Genomic DNA, 16,805 nt, shown 5'->3' with positions numbered 1-16,805 from the left:
CTCTGCTCCAACCCCTCAGCCACGCATTTATCTTCCACCTCACTCTATTCCTATACTCACTGTTGTGTGGCACAGGCAGTAATCCCGAGATTACTATCTTTGTGGTACTGCTTCGCAACTTCCTTCCTAACTCCCTGTAGTCTGCTTTCAGGACCTCCTCCCTTTTCCTACCTATGTCGTTGGTACCAATATGTACCACGACCTCTGGCTGTTCTCCTTCCCACTTCAGGATATCGTGGACGCGATCAGAAAAGTCCTGGATCCTGGCACCTGGGAGGCAAACTACCATCCGTGCTTCTTTCCTGCGTCCACAGAATTGCCTGTCTGACCCCCTAACTCTAGAGTCCCCTATCACTGCTGCCATCCTCTTCTTTTCCCTACCCTTCTGAGCCATAGGGCCAGACTCTGTGCCAGAGGCGCGGCCACTGTTGCTTCCTCCAGGTAGGCTGTCTCCCCCAACAGTACTCAAACAGGAGTATATATTGTCAAGGGGTACAGCCACTGGGGTACTCTCTACCCTCTGACTCCTGCCCTTCCCTCTCCTGCCTATCACTCTGATACAATGTGTAATCTTGGACAATCAACTCCCAACTACAACCAATCTTCAGCCATGATTCAGTGATGGCCACAACATCATAGCTGGCAATCTGTAATAGTGCAGCAAAAACATCCACCTTATTTGTTATACTCTGTGCATTGAGATATAACATTTTGAGTGCAGTATTTGCTACCCTTTTTGATTCTGCATCCCTAATGCACTGATACTCACCCTGCGGGCTGCAATTTTGTCCTATCATTTGCCTACTCTCCCCTGCTATCTTTGCATTTTCATCATCTGTCATATCCTGAGTCCCTTCACTCCAGTTCGCAGCCCCCTGACAAGTTAGTTTAAACTCTCCCCAACAGCTTGAACAAATCTGCCCGCGAGAATATTGTTCCCCCCCCCCCCACTGCCCGTGTTCAGGTGCAACCCGTCACTTTTGTACAGATCATACCTCCCCCAGAAGAGATCCCAATAATCCAAAAACCTGAAACTCTGCCCCCACACCAGCTTCTCAGCCACACGTTTATCTGCCAAATCATCCTGTTTCTACTCTCACTGGCACATGGCACAGGCAGCAATCCAGAAATTACTACCCCGGAGGTCTTACTTCTCAGCTTTTTGCCTAGCTCTCTAAATTCTCTTTTCAGGACCTCTTAGCTTTTTTCTTCCTATGTCACTAGTACCAATATGTACCAAAACATCTGGCTGCTCCCCATCCCTCTCCAAAATGCTGTGGACGCGATCCAAGACATCCCTGACCCTGGCACCTGTGAGGCAACAGGCCATTCAGGTGTCCTGTTCACACCCACAGAGTCTCCTGTCTGTTCCTCTGACCATTGAGTCCCCTATCACTACTGTTCCCCTCTTCTCCCTCTTTCCCTTCTGCATCATGGACTTGTGCTCTGTGCCAGTAACCTGGTCTCCATGGCATTCCCCTGGGAGGTCATCCCCCACACAGTGTCCAAAACAGCATACTTATTATTGAGGGGAATGGCCACAGGGGTGCTCTGCGCTAACTGCCTGTTCACCTTCCCATTCCTTCTCCTGACAGTCACCCAGTTACCTGTCTCCTGCAATTTAGGAGTGACTACTTCCCTGTAACCCTGATCGATGATCTTCTCACTCTCCCATAGAAGCTGAAGGTTATCTAGCTGCTGCTCCAGATTCCTAATACAATCTTCAAGGAGCTACAGCTGGATGCTCTTTACAGAAATGTAGTTCCCAGGGAGTCTCTGGATCTCCCAGGACCCCAACATCTGGCATGAAGAACCCAGCTGGCCGATTAGACTACACCAAGTACCCTTGACACTGTAAGAAAAAAGGGAAACAGAAACTTAGCCGGACGATTTACCCAGAGCCAACAGCTCTTCCAAGCTGAAGCCTCCTTTAGCCAAAGTCTCACTATACTGTGAAGACTCCACTGAATCGTCTATTCAAGGTGTGCCGAATTTGAAGAAATTTTCCTCCTAATTCCTTTCACCCCACAGATGCTGCTTGACCCACTGATCAGAGAAGGTAGAACCCAGAACAGTAACGCACCATAAGACCCTTCAGCTCATAATATTGGGGTGTCCTTCTAACCTACTCTAAGATCAATCTAACCTCTCCCACCTGCATAATCCTCAATTCTTCTACCATCCATGTACCTATATAAGAGTGTCTTAAATGTCCCTAATGGATTTGCCTCTACCTCCACCCCTTGAAGGGTATTCCATGCACCCGCCATTCTCTGTGAAAGAAACTTACCCCTGACTTCCCCATTTATATCTTCCTCCAATCTCCTTCAAATTAGGTATTGCCACCCTGGAGGAAAAATCTTAGCTGTACACTCTATCTGTGCCTCTTATTATCTTGTACATCTTTATCAAGTCCGTAAGACATAAGACCATAAGATATAAGAGCAGAATTATGCCTTATGGCCATTAAGTCTGCTCTGCCATTTCATCATGGTTGATTTATTATCTTTCTCAAACCCATTCTCTTGCCTTCCTTCATCCTCCTTTGCTCTCAACCTATCCTCAAAAGATGTGCCCTCTAATCTAGGCAGCATCCTGTTTAATCTCTTCTGCACCCTCTCTAAAGCTTCCACATCCTTCCTATAAAGGGGCGACCAGAATTGAACACAATAAAGTTGTTGAGTTGCTCGAGCAGATTGTGCGTTGCTCTGGATTTCAGCGCCCTGCAGTTCCTTGTGTCGCCAGGTGAGGGCATACTGCATTCTCTTCCTCCAACCCCAAGACTCCTTCAAGATTGCTTCATGTCATTTCCAGTACACAAGGGTAAGGATAACGAGGTAATTGTTATCCAGATCCAATGTAGCACAAAAAAAATATAAAAGACGAAGAACACAATAATAATAATTTAGTAGTCCATGCAAACATTCTGTTAAGAAGTACACACCACTAAACTTAAATGAAATCACAACCCTGAGAAATGAAGAAATTTTCACTATAAAAGAAAAATGTTAACCAATGGAAGAGCATGACCCTTCATGGAAGACATCCCCATGATATGAGCAGACTAGATTATCGACAAGGAAGCATCGAATACCTGGCTCAGAGTTGGAGATATCTTCCCAGAAACAGAACGGTTCCTTGTGGCACTACAGGATCAGGTTGTAAACACCAAAATATCAAAAATACATAATAAAAGACTGACAAATTCAAGATAATGACTGCTGAAAACACCAAGAAAAGCCAGAAACAATCCAACACGTTACAAGATCGTACAGAAGTTTGACTCAATCTGATTACTTACATAGGCAGTCAAATGACAAACATCATTCACCAAAACCTTGCATTAAAATACCGATTCATAAAAGAAACCATACCTTACTATAAGTACAAACCTGATTCAGTTTTAGAGTCAGAGTCCCACAGATTATATTACAACCAATCTGTTGTTACAGATAGCACAATCCATAATAAGCATCCAGATATAATGAAACAGGATAAACAACTTATTTAATCAACACAGTCATTCCAAACACACATAACTTACAGAAATCAACGTGAAAAACATCAGAAATATGCTGAAATAAAAGAGGAAATTGAAAGACTATGGAACATGAACAGGGTAAACATTGTCCCAATAGTAATATCTACAACTGGTATCATCCCAATTGCGTATTAATAGCATTAAACAATTAGGGCTACACAGCAATATTTATGTAAATTTTCAGTAAACCACAATACTGAACACCACTAGAATAGTCCAAAAGTTCCCAGCAATAGAGAAATGAGTGTGCTTGGCTTTGACTGTACCTCAGGTTTTACCAATTTGCGCTGAGAAAAAATAAAAATACAATAATAATAATAAAGACCATAATAAATATAAATACATAAGGTAGCTTACCTTTTGATTGATTGTATGTCCATGAAATGACACTAGGCTGTACGTAAGGTGACTGACAGGAAATGATAAGGTAGTAATGGTGGGCTGTGGAGGGGTGGGTTAGAGGATGGAGATGTCGATTAGCTTTACAGCTTGGGGAAAGTGTCCGTTTTGGGTCAGGTGCTGCTGGACTGGATACTACATAGCCTCCACCCTGATGGGAGTGGGACATACAGTCCATGGGAAGTGTAAGTGAGATCCATCATGATGTTACTGGCCCTTTTCCAGCACCTTCCTGAATATATGTCCTCAATAGTGGATAGGCTGGTGCCGGTGATGTATTGGGCAGGTTTGACTACCCGTTGTAGAGCCTTCCTGACTGCCACAGAGCAGTTTCCGTGCCAAGCTGTGATGCAGCCTATTGGGATACTCTCTACTGTGCATCTGTAGAATGACTTGAGTATGGATGTGCAATGTCCGGCTCCCTTCAGCCTCCTCAGCCTTCCCATTATGGGAGAGAGGAGTGGCCATGGTGCTCCAGCTGCACTCTGCTGCACCATGTTGTGTAGAAGGCATAGGTAATCTCCCTCTCCGTGGTCTGGCTGCTGGCTAATGAAGGAGAACCCTCCAATCCCTTGGTGAATTCTCAGCATCCCCCTGCTCACACAGTATGGTGTTCCATTTACAGATGCCACTGTGGACTCTGAGATTCTTTGGTGACCTCCCATTTCAACATAACACCATAAGACCATCAGTCACAGGGGCAGAATTAGACCATTCGATCCATTGAGGCTACTCCTCCATTCCATCATGGCTAATTTATTACCCCTCTCAACCCCATTCTCCTGCCTTCTCCCTGTAACCTTTGACACCCTGACTAATCAAGAACTTATCAACCTCCACTTTAAATATACTCAAAGACTTGGCCTCCACAGCTATCTGTGGTAATATGGTACCACAGGTATATGGAGGAACTTAAGGTGGAGGGTTATATGGGAAGCAGGGTTTAAGGGTCGGCACAACATTGTGGGCTGAAGGGCCTGTACTGTGCTGTACTATTCTATGTTCTATGTTCTATGTAATGAATTCCACAGATTCACATCCCTTTTTTAAAGAAATTTCTCCTCATCTCTGTTCTAAACAGACTTCCCTCTATTCTGAGGCTGTGCCCTCTGGTCCTAGACTCTCCCACTATAGGAAACATCCTCTCTGCATTCACTTTGTCTAGGCCTTTCAATATTCAATAGGTTTCAATGAAATTCCCCTTATTCTTCTGAACTTCAGCAAGTGCAGGCCCAGAGTCACCAAATGCTCCTCAAGCAGTCCTTCTGGTAGAACCCTGCATTAGGGCCAGGTATGTCTTAAGAAAGTAAGACATTCCTGGGTGATCTGGGGTGCTTTGATTGCCATCAGTTTGCAGTCCATGACCCCTCCATGAATGAGAGAGCCACAGACTGAGCATCCACCCAGTGCCCTCCCTGCAAAAAAAGGAGGAAGCTGGGCATTATGGTGACTTTACAACATACATGTAACCCATTGGCCCCTCCCTTAGCCTACTGGAGAGTGTGTCTGTTCCATCAAGATAGTATCCTTCTGATCCGAGACCCTGAGATTCCCGACTTGCTGCTCCACTGCAAAGTCTCTTTGAGATATGCCTACCCTGAAGAAGTTTAAATCTTCTCTTCCAAGGGAGTTCAGTGAGACCTTCTCTCAGTGATCCACTTCTGCTGCTCTCTGCCTCTTCAATGATATATACTCACCCAGACTCAATATCACAGCCTCACCCATCCACCTTCCCCCTCACCTGGTCTCACCTGTCACCTGCCACATTCCCTCCTGCCACCTTTTCATTGTGCCTACTGCACCCTTCCTTCCCAGTCTTGATGAAGGGTCTCGTTCCGAAACACTGACTCTTCCTTTTCCAGTTCTGATGAAGGGTCTCAGTCTGAAACATCGACACTTTATTCTTCTCCAAAGGTGCTGCTGACCTGCTAAGTTCCTGCTCAAATTTGGTGTTACTGTGCAGAGTTGCAAGGTGACAACAACATATTAACACTTTCAACCAGTCAGCAAAGGTCACAACTAAAAAAATTAGCTAAAGTACTAATCAAATCTAGAATGTTTCTCAAATAACTCCTAATGGGAAAAAAAAGCTTTCAGAGCATCAGTTGATATTTTGGCCTGAGACCCCTGATCAGGGCTGGAAAGGAAGAGGAGAGGTGCCAGAACAAGATGGGGGGCTTGGGGGGAGGAGAAGGAGAACAAGCTCGAAGATGGCGGGTAAAACCAGGTGGCCGGGAGAGGGGTTGAAGTGAGAAGCTGGGAGGTGAAAGGTGGAAAAGGCAAAAGGCTGGAGAAGGAGGAATCTGATAGGAAAGAAGAGTGGACAATGGGAGAAAGGGGGGAGGAGGAGCGGAAAAAGCACCAGAGGGAGGTGATAAGCAGATGAGGAGAAGAGAAACAGTCGGAGTGGGGAATAGAAGAGGGAAGGGGGGAGGGGAGAAAGTTACTGGAAGTTGGAGAAACCGATGTTCATCCCATCAGGTTTGAGGCTACCCAGATGGAATATGAGATTTTACCCTTCCAGCCTGAGGGTAGCCTCATCATGGCAGAAAAGGAGGCCACGGACCAACATATTGGAATGGGAATTGTGATTGGAACTGAAATGGTGGGCCGCCGGGAAATCCTGCTTTTTGAAGATGGAGCAAAGTCGCTTGAAAATGCAGTTCCCAGATCTATGTTAGGTCTCACAGTGTAGAGGGGGGCACATCGGAAGCACCAGATGATGTACTGACTGTCAGTTGAAGTGTTGCCTCACTTGGAAAGACCAGGCTCTGGTTGGAGTTGAGGGAGGTGGTGAATGGCCAGGTGTAGCACTTCTTCCACCTGCAGGGATATGTGTCAGGAAATAAATCAAAGCACACCAAGCTGAAGACTCAAATACTTGTTTAATGAACAAATAACATTTGAAATTGATAATCCCACCCCTCTCTCTGGAGGAATTTGTAGCATACAGCAAGAAACAAAAGGGTAAACCAGCTGGCTAGTTTCTGAAGGAGTGCCATGCTTCATGGAGTTAACCCCCAACTGACACAGTTAAGTCTTTCCCAATGAACTGTTTTAGTGGGGTGAATAGTGAAAGACGTGGAGTCACTAGCAGCATTCAGCAAAGTAATATTGTCACTAAAATGGAGGGGAGCAAACTGTCTCCTTGTGGACGGCTGCCAGAGGATCAGATGAGAGAAATTCTTTCCCAAGTTTAAGGGTAAGGGTTGCTGGGCATCCTAGGCAGAGTAAAGAAGGAAACGGCCTCTTTAAGGCTTTTATGTGGGGGGGGGGGTGATGAAGGAATGCATTTACACTGCTTCAGCAAGAGTCTCGTTTCCTTACAGTGGATCAACAGGACACTTTCTGAGTTCAAATTGTATGGTCTTGTGGTTTTTATCTTGACATCCTAAGGTAATGATCCCAATTGATTTTGGGCTGTATATGGGATAGTCTATCAACATGAATGAAAGTTTAACTATGGTCTAGCTTTAGAGAGAAGCTTGAAGTTACGAAGGTGCTAAATGATTTGAAAAATCATCCTCCTTATTATCCTCATTAGGCAGCAGTCTGTTTCCTTCTACATGGTTATACGTAGAGGTTCGGTGTAAATCTTAAGCTCATCATCCCTGCTGGGACATAGGCAGCTCACCAGAGTCCTCCATCCTGAGCTGATAGGAGATTGACCGGTCCCGTGGCTTCAGCTTTCATCACACTGCTTCATACGCCTTCTAGATGAATATACTTCCTCTCTCAGAGATAAGGTCTTTGGAGCTTCTGTTGGCATTTCTGTACGTATATAATGTATAGATTTATAATTACATCTCATTGTAATCATGTGATCATCCGTAGCTTACGGAATTATTAAATTATAATATTATTAAGTTGCACTTTAAAACGTGAACTTATACATAAATAGAACTGCAAGTATGAGGACGTAGAACAAGTAATTCTGAACACGTACAGGAGTTGAAAATAACCCAGGATTTGTAATCTAGAATTGCGTAAAGGAGCCAATAATAAAGGTCTGATGTTTCAGTCAGAGCAGCTTCTTCATTCATCCTTCTATTATCAGCTTTTATTCAAGAGCGGTAAAAATATTTCTTTAAAAACTGAGTTTTCCTTTTAAAAATAAATTTAAAACCTATTTTATGAGTCTGTTTTATTACTCAACGAAATGTACTGATGGTTCAGTGAAGCACAATAATTCCTCAAGCCAAATCCCGGCTTCAACAGAGATGGTGTTCTAACTCACCTCTCTATTCATGTGCTGTCACCAGTAGCTCAGTGCCAATCACTTCCAGCTCAAGGATAAATCTGTCTGAGTGACTCCAATTACAGTGACAGCTGTTTCCTTCACATTAGATTGTATCTTGCTGGCGTAGCTGACTGAACCCAATGTTGCACGCAGTTTATTATATTATCTTCATTCCAATCATTGGATAAGCTTCACTTATTTTTGAACAACTTAGAACTTTGCTATGCCATATAAGTTTTAAAGTCTCCATTAAATTAATTGATATAAAATTGCAAGCAATATGCCTGCAATTTCCTTGGATCTGTTCTGATAAACATGTATTCTTTTCTTGTTGGAAGCTGCTAAATACCATCCATTCCCTGCAGCATTCATGGTAGGGAGATGATTGGAGAAAATTCTAAGGGACAGGCTTTACTGGCATTTGGAAGTGGAGACTTGTTAGGGACAGTCAGCATGGTTTTGGGTAGGGTAGGTCTTGTCTCATTATTGTGATTGTGTCTTCTGAGGGAGTGACAAGATGGTTGATGAGGGTAGGGTATATTGTCTTCATGGACTTTAGTCGATGTTTCAGCCTGAGGCCTTTCATCAGGGCTGGTTATTCAGACACAGGCAGATTAAGTTACAAATAATATTTGCAGTATATAAATAGTCATAGTCATAGTCATACTTTATTGATCCCGGGGGAAATTGGTTAAAAAAAGATGTCCTTAATGTCCTTTGTCACCCATGGCTTGTTATTTGAATAACAAAGGACAGTTCTTGTCAGAACATTGCAGTCCACACAGAAGTTGATGTAATCAGTGGTGCATTCTGTGAGCCCATCAATATCCTCTACATGTGGCTCACAGAGTGCCTGCCAGTCTGTCACCTCAAAACAACCCTGGATCGCCTCATAAGCCTCCTCCAACCATTTCCCTGCTGTCCCCGAGGTTGCAGGTTTACTCTTCACCAGAAGCACGTAGCAGGGTTTTAGATGCACCAGGTTGTGATCTGACCTTCCCAGTGGGGAGAGGGGAGAGGAGCTGTATGCATCCTTAACGTTAGCGTACATCAAATCCAGAGTCTTCTCCCCTCTGGTTGTACAGCTCACATACTGCGTGAAGTTGGGCAGTGTTCTAGCCATGGTAACCTGGTTGAAGTCACCTGAGATGGTAATGAGGGCAGTCAGGTGCTGGGTTTGTAATCTGGCTATGACAGTGTAAATGATGTTACATGCCGACGCCGGGTTGGGAGAGGGAGGGATGTACACAACAACCACAATTGCATGCGAGATTTCCCTTGGCAAATAATATGGCCGGAGTCCAACAGCAAAAAGTTCAATATTCAGGTTACAGACCCGTTCCTTGATCGTAATATGCCCAGGATTGCACCATCTGTTATTTACCAGAACCGCCAGCCCCCCTCCTTTACGCTTACCGCTCTCAGTGCAATTCTGGTCAGCTCGAACGGTCTGGAAGCCCTCTATGGAAACGCTTTGATCGGGTATGTCCTTGTGCAGCCACGTCTCAGTAAAGCACATGACACTGCTTCTAGTGTAAGACTAGAATACCAATAATGCTTCTAGTGTAAGACAATAACTGAATCAAGATACAAACGCCTTACATTTGCAAAGGTTTGGTATTGATATCGAAATTGACTGTACTGATTTTATTTATTTTATTTTATTTAGAGACACAGCACAGGAATAGACTCTTCTGGCCTAATAAGCCAACACCGCCCAATTACACCATGTGACCAATTAAGCGACCAACCCGAATGTCTTTGGACTGTGGGTGGAAACTGGAGCATCTGGAAGGAACCCACATGGACTTAGGGGGAATGTGCAAACTCCTTACAGGCAGTGACAGAATTGAACCAGAGTCTCAGGGACTGTAAGAACATTACACTAACTGTTACGTCACCCGGCAGACCAGGTTTGTTGTCCTGTATTTAAAAGAACTCCACAAGTTGGAAAAACCTTTTACCCCCAACCCCCCCCCCCAGGAAAAGCAATAAGTGATTTGGATTTTGAAGGCAGCATAAGTCACACTTAGGTCTGCGCTAAAGATTGCCCAATCTAGTTGTCTCCTGGAGTGACTGGGAAGAATATAGCTTCATAAAGGTTTCACACTGTGGAAATCTTCACTTCCAAAGCTGAAGCAGTCCCTGATGCAAATGTTGACTGCAGGCAATCGTGTTTCCAAGTCTGGGGCACACCATGGTGTAAAGCATGAAACAAAGCAGTTCTGCCTCGAGAATGTGGAAAGCCATTCTGTAGAAGGGCAGCTCGAGCCTAAGGGAGCTAACCACAAGGATTATTGCACAACTCAGCCCAGTGGTACATTCAGAACTCCCAGAGAAACACCATCTTCTGCCTACATCATGAGCTACGACTAATTCTGCAGGGACAAGGAAGAAATAAACAAATGGGAATTAGACCAAAAATCCAAAAATGGAGAATCAATTCAAAGAACAAAGAAGTACATGAAGCATATCATGGAAACATAAATAACAGTAGTTACTGAAAAAAAATAGAAATATCTTCTACTGCATATTTACTGAAAAAATCCAGAAGGAGCTCTGGATTTTTAGGTCACAGGTTTTATGGGTAAGTCTTTAACTCTGTGGTACTTTATCTGAAAGAATATCAGAATCAGAGTCAATCTGAATCAGTCACGATCAGAATCATAGAACATAGAAATCTACAGCACATTACAGGCCCTTTGGCTCACAATGTTGTGCCGACTATATAACCTACTCTAGAAACTGCCTAGAATTGCCCTATTGCATAGCCCTCTATTTTTCTAAGCTCTGTGTACCTATCTAAGAGTCTCTTAAAAGACCTTATTGTATCCCCCCACTCTACAACCATCGCCGGCAATGCATTCCATGCACCCACCACTCTCTGTGTGAATAACATACCCCTGACATCTCCTCGGTACATATTTCTAAGCACCTTTAAACTGTGCCCCCTTGTGTTAGCCATTTCAGCCCAGGAAAAAAAGCCTCTGGCTATCCACACAATCAATGCCTCTCATCATCTTGTACACCTGTATCAGGTCACTGCTCATCCTCCAATGCTCCAAGGAGAAAAGGCCAAGATCACTCAACCTATTCTCATAAGGCATGCTCTCCAATCCAGGCAACATTCTTGTAAATCTCCTCTGCACTCTCTCTACAGTATCTACATCCTTCCTGTAGTGAGGTGACCAGAACTGAACACAGTACTCCAAGCTGGGTCTGACCAAGGTCTTATGTAGCTGTAACATTACCTCACGGCTCTTGAACTCAATCCCACAGTTGATGAAGGCCAACACACCATACGCCTTCTTAACAACACTGTCAACCTGCACAGCAGCTTTGAGTGGCCCATGGACATGGACTCCAAGATCTCTCTGATCCTCACACTGCCAGGAGTCTTACCATTAATATTATATTCTGTCTTCAAATTGGACCTACCAAAATGAGCCTCTTCACACTTATCTAGGCTCCATCCCTCCCCCTCCTGTCTTCTCCTATCATTTCAGATTTCCCCCTCCCCCTCCCACTTTCAAATCTCTTACTAGCTCTTCCTTCAGTTAGTCCTGACGAAGGGTCTCGGCCCAAAACGTCGACTGTACCTCTTCCAATAGATGCTAGCAACTTTATGTGTGTTGCTTCTCATAATTTTAATAGTTTGTACATGCCTCTGAAAATCTCTACATCTCATTAAACCCCCTGCAGCTTCATTGGAATTAGTCCCAATGGTGGTTATGAGGTACCAGAGCCAGCCAGGTGAGGTTTGGAGGGGGACACCTGTGCAGCACACACCTGAGGCATGGAGGGTGAAGGGAAAAACTTGAAAATGCTCTGTCAGGTCTTGTTATCTTGGTATTTCTTCAGTGTCAGCGGAACTGATGGTATAGTCGCAACTAAATGAGTGAGTGTGCTTGACGAAAGTGTAGGCTCATCTGGGGTTTAGAATTCCAGTTAGGAATTAGATTGTGGACAGTTTCAGCCAGAGACAGGGCAATGTTTCAGCAGCATTTAAAATGAATGAATGGAAAATCCCTCAGTGTTGCTGAGCTCTGTGTCTGAGCTACAGAGGCACACTGAGATCTACGAGATCATGTAGATCGGTCGGGTGCATTCATTAAATCCTTCCGTCCACCTCTAAATAAACGCTAACATTTCCTTCAGAATGTGTCAATCTCACCTGTCCTTTATCAACAAAGCACAAGCTACCACAACAGAATCACATTCAATTTAGAACAAAGGCAGAACACAGTTGGTGGCTTTAGTTTCGAGACTGGAGTTGTCCTTTACTGAGTGTCAAGGTGAAATTCCAGTCCAGACTCTCATTCAATCATGACTTTACTCTACAGAGTGATATCATTAACATTTGGCTCAGTGGGATTTGGAGCACACGGCGATCTTATTACTCCTCAACAGGTCAAATTGGTAACAACAGGGAGTCTGCATACTGACATTTCTTTTTCCCTTTCAATGTATCTCCAATTCTTCCATTCCATTTCTGTTTCTTTAAGTTTATTTTATAGTTGGTTACAACACTCAAGATAGAAAATATTTTGTTCTCCTTTTGCACGATTTATTTAATTCAATTTTTAAAATATACACTCAGTGGCCACTTTGTTAGGTATACAGTACATGTACACCTGCTCATTAACGCAAATACCCAATCGGCCAATCATGTTGCAGCAACTCAAGACATAAAAGCATGCAGACATGGTCAGGAGGTTCAGATGTTGTTCAGACCCAACATCAGAATGGGGAAGAAATGTGATCTCAGTTACTTTGAATGTGGAATGACTGTTGGTGCCAGACAGGGTGGTTTAAGTATCTCAGAAACTGCTGATCTCCTTGGATTTTCATGAACAGCAGTTTCTAGAGTTTACAGAGAATGGTGTGAAAAACAAAAAAACATTGAATAAGTGGCAGTTCTGTGGGCGAAAATGCCTTGTTATTGAGAGAGTTCAGAGGAGAATCACTGGACTGGTTCAAGCTGGCAGGGAGGTAACAGTAACTTAAATAACCACACGAAACAACAGTGGTGTGTAGAAGAGCATCTCTGAATTGCTAACACATTGAAACTTGTAGTCCATGGGCTACAACAGAAGATCACAAACGTACAGGAAATACCTAATGAAGTGGCCACTAAGAGTAAATTTCGTATTGTAATTTATAGTAATTGTTGATGTATTCCACTGTGCTGTTGCCGCAAAACAACAAATATCATGACATATATGAGTGTTATTAAACCCGATGCTGTTTCTGACTCCCGATTTAGGAAGGTTGGTATGATATCGCAAAGTGTGTTGAGTGCCAAGTCATTGTGTGTGCTTGGTTGATAGGTTGTTGATTAGTCAGGGTTACGGGGAGAAGAACAGGAGAATGGGGTTGAGAGGGATAATAAATCAGCCAGAACAGACACAATGGGCTGAATGCCCTTAATTCTGCTTCTGTGTCTTATGGTCTTAAGTTATATACTGTAAGTATTTTAGTTTCTTGGTAACTGAAATTGAAACAACAAACTAGGATTTCTTTCCTCAATGTTACTTTAACCATTAGAGTGTATAAGGTGAAGACTGATGGTTTGATGATCCTACCGTGTGCACATTTACAACAGATTGTTGCGGCAAAGTGTGAAATTGTTTTGGAATGGTTAAAAATGAATGTAAGGGGTTGGCTCTATGAAAAGGTGCAAGTTTGCTGGGATGTTTAAAAATAGCCTGGTATCAGAACGTTGCCTCCAGGGTTACAATCTGGTTCAAAGCTTAAAATTACCCAGTGAAGAAACACCCTCAACTTTAGAAAAGGTATTGCTGGAGTACAACAAATGAAATACCAGTGGCACGAGTGTTTAACCTGTCAAACCATTGGTTACATCATGAAATTGATCCTGGACCAGAATACTCTGTGTGTGACCAAGTATAACAATGTGTGTGTGTGTGTGTGTGTGTGTGTGTGTGTGTGTATGTCTGTGTGAATTTGTGTATGAATATGTGTGAGTGTACATCAGTGTGAATTTGTGTATGAATATGTGTGAGTGTGTGTCTGTGCCTATGTGAGTGTGAATGTGTGTGTGTGTGTGTGTGTGTGTACGTGTATGTGTGTATATGTTTGTATGTTTGTGTCTGTGTACTGTGTATATGTGTGTGAGTACATGTGTATATATGTGTGTGTACGTACGTGTATGTGTACATGCGTATATGTGTGTGTACGTACGTGTATGTGTATGTGTGTATATGTGTGTGTGTACGTACCTGTATGTGTACGTATGTATATGGCTGTATGTGTGTGTCTGTGTATGTGTGTGTACGTGTATGTGTACGTGTGAGTGTGTGTACCCACACATGTTATTAACACAGCTGATTGTATCAGTCACGTGCCTGAGGAAATTCTGTAGGCAGGTCACAGAGACCCAGTGATTGCACCCTGATCCATTCTTTGCCTGGCAACAAACATTTCAATAATGAATCTCACATGGGGTTAATTTTATCAAATACGTTTTGCAGTCTTTTTAGATGGGCTGTGCACAATGTATTTTAGCTTTACAGGACGCTGGTCAAGATAATTATCATTAAATCGGTCTTTGGAGTGAGTTCCCATTACAAACAAGTTCAATCAAATATAAATTGATTTTTGGGCAATTTGTGCAGTGTGCAGAGAAGTGGCATTTTAAAATAAATGTATTTCTGAATTATTTTTCATTTATTCTATTAACGTTTACTAAATATTGCAAGTGTTTCTCTAAATACTTAGCAAGAAGGCTTCATGCTGTCTCACAAAAGCCTGATTGAAGGGAATGAATTGATCAAACCCACTGCCACTCTGAGTAAAGCTCACTGAGGTAGGAAGGCAGCTGAGGCTTGTACAGGGAAAACTCAAAGGTGAATTCAAGTCTCCATGCATGGGAAGCATTATTCAGGATCCCTACCACTCATCCCACAATCTCTTTGACCCAGGAGGGAGGTACAGGAGCATCAGGACGAGGGCTGTCAGACTGGGTAACAGCTTCTTCCCTCAGGCTGTGAGACTAATGAGTACCCTGTCACCACCGAGGTCTCGTTACTAGGACAACAAGCTGTTAACTGTTTACTGTTTGCCTGTGGTATGCAATATGTGCATTTTGAACTATATTTTATTAACTAATTTGTGGTAATATTTTGGTTTATGTGCTGTGTGTGATATATGTTTTGTGGGTGCTGGAGGAAGTGGTCCAAAGGAACGCTGTTTTGTTTGGTTATATATGTCTACAGTCAGATTACAATAAACTTGAACTTGAAATGATAGATTGAGGTTGGTACCGGTTCTACATGTTCGGGTAAACCTAAGTACAAGCTCAGAGAGGAAAGATTTTAAGATAACCCGAGGGTCATGTGTCTTTCAGAGATGGTGGTGTAGGAGATGGAAGGGGAAATGTGGACGTGGATTGGTGTATAGAAAGTTTTAGACTGATATGGGCCACAATTTTGCACTACTTTTAATCTTTAAATATTTCTTATTGTAATTTATAGTAATTTTTATGTATTGCACTGTGCTGCTACTGCAAAACAAGAAGTTTCATGGCACATGACAGTGATAATAAACCTGATTCTGATTCTTTTCTTTTCCTCAGAACTTGCTGGACTGGGAATTAGTTTTCCAGATGTATCCAAGCCATTACTTTTAACCCAATCTGGCCTAGTGTTTAAGCCCGAGTAGAACTTCTGTTCACCAATATCTGAATTTGTCATGATCTGAGCTACTTAGTCAGTAAGAAAGAATCACTTCTCTGCCGTGCTGTAAAGTGATGAGGGAAAACAATGGGAGTTGAATATTTGCAATTATCACACAGCGAGCCTGCAGCTCAGTACTTTTTCCAAATGTCAGCAACGTCATGAAAGCATTGCGTAATACAGACTGGATCAATTAACTGTTTAGTGAGGTAGGGATTAAGAGCTGGTTATGGACCAGAAAGGATAAGATGAGGGAACACAAACCAATCTTTACGGAGGGATCAGAAGCGGAGAGAGTGAGCAATTTCAAATTCCTGGGTGTCAATATCTCTGAGGACTGAACCTGGTTCCAACATATCGATGCAGCTATAAAGAAGGCAAAATAGTGGCTACGTTTCATTAGAAGTTTGATGAGATTATGGTTTGTCAACTAAAGCATTCGAAAACTTCTACAGATGTACCGTGGAGAGCATTCTGACAGGCTGCATCACTGTCTGGTATGTGGGGCTATTGCACAGGATCAAGTAAATTGCATAAAGTTGTTAAATTAGTCATCTCCATCATTTGTACTAGCCTCCGTAGTATCCAAGATATCTTCAAGGAACAGTGCCTTCGGAAGGCAGTGTCCATCAATTAGGACCCCTACCACTCAGGACGTGCTCCCTTCTCATCGTTACCATCAGGAACGAGGTACAGAAGCCTGAAGGAACACACCCGGTGATTCAGGAACAGCTTCTTCCCCTCTGCCGTCCGATTTCTAAATGGACATTGAAACTATGAACACTATCTCACTACTTTTTATTTCTGTTTTTCTTCCTCTAGCTAGTTAATAAACATATATAACAAAGTTAACAAATTTCACGACATATGCTGGTGATATTAAACCTGCTTCTGGTATTAAAATACTGCCCCCTTAATGTGCTGATAT

General features: G+C 43.0%; 1 long non-coding RNA gene across 2 annotated transcripts in view; it reads left to right on the top strand.

Moving 5' to 3' along the window:
* Nucleotides 1–16,600, top strand: part of LOC140212282 (uncharacterized) — a 172,047-nt gene extending 155,447 nt beyond the window's left edge. Inside the window, exon 4 of one of the 2 annotated variants that reach the window (XR_011889683.1) lies at nt 15,778–16,600. This is a non-coding gene — a long non-coding RNA (uncharacterized lncRNA). Of the gene's footprint in view, nt 1–9,849; nt 9,916–15,777 lie in introns of those variants that run through there. The other variant, XR_011889684.1, reaches the window with a different exon arrangement.
* Nucleotides 16,601–16,805: the final 205 nt, after the last annotated feature.

Source organism: Mobula birostris, chromosome 19 (assembly GCF_030028105.1).
Source record: "Mobula birostris isolate sMobBir1 chromosome 19, sMobBir1.hap1, whole genome shotgun sequence".
NCBI lineage: Eukaryota > Metazoa > Chordata > Chondrichthyes > Myliobatiformes > Myliobatidae > Mobula > Mobula birostris.
The sequence above is the reverse complement of the archived record's forward strand: the minus strand, read 5'-3'. Positions and strand labels throughout refer to the sequence as shown.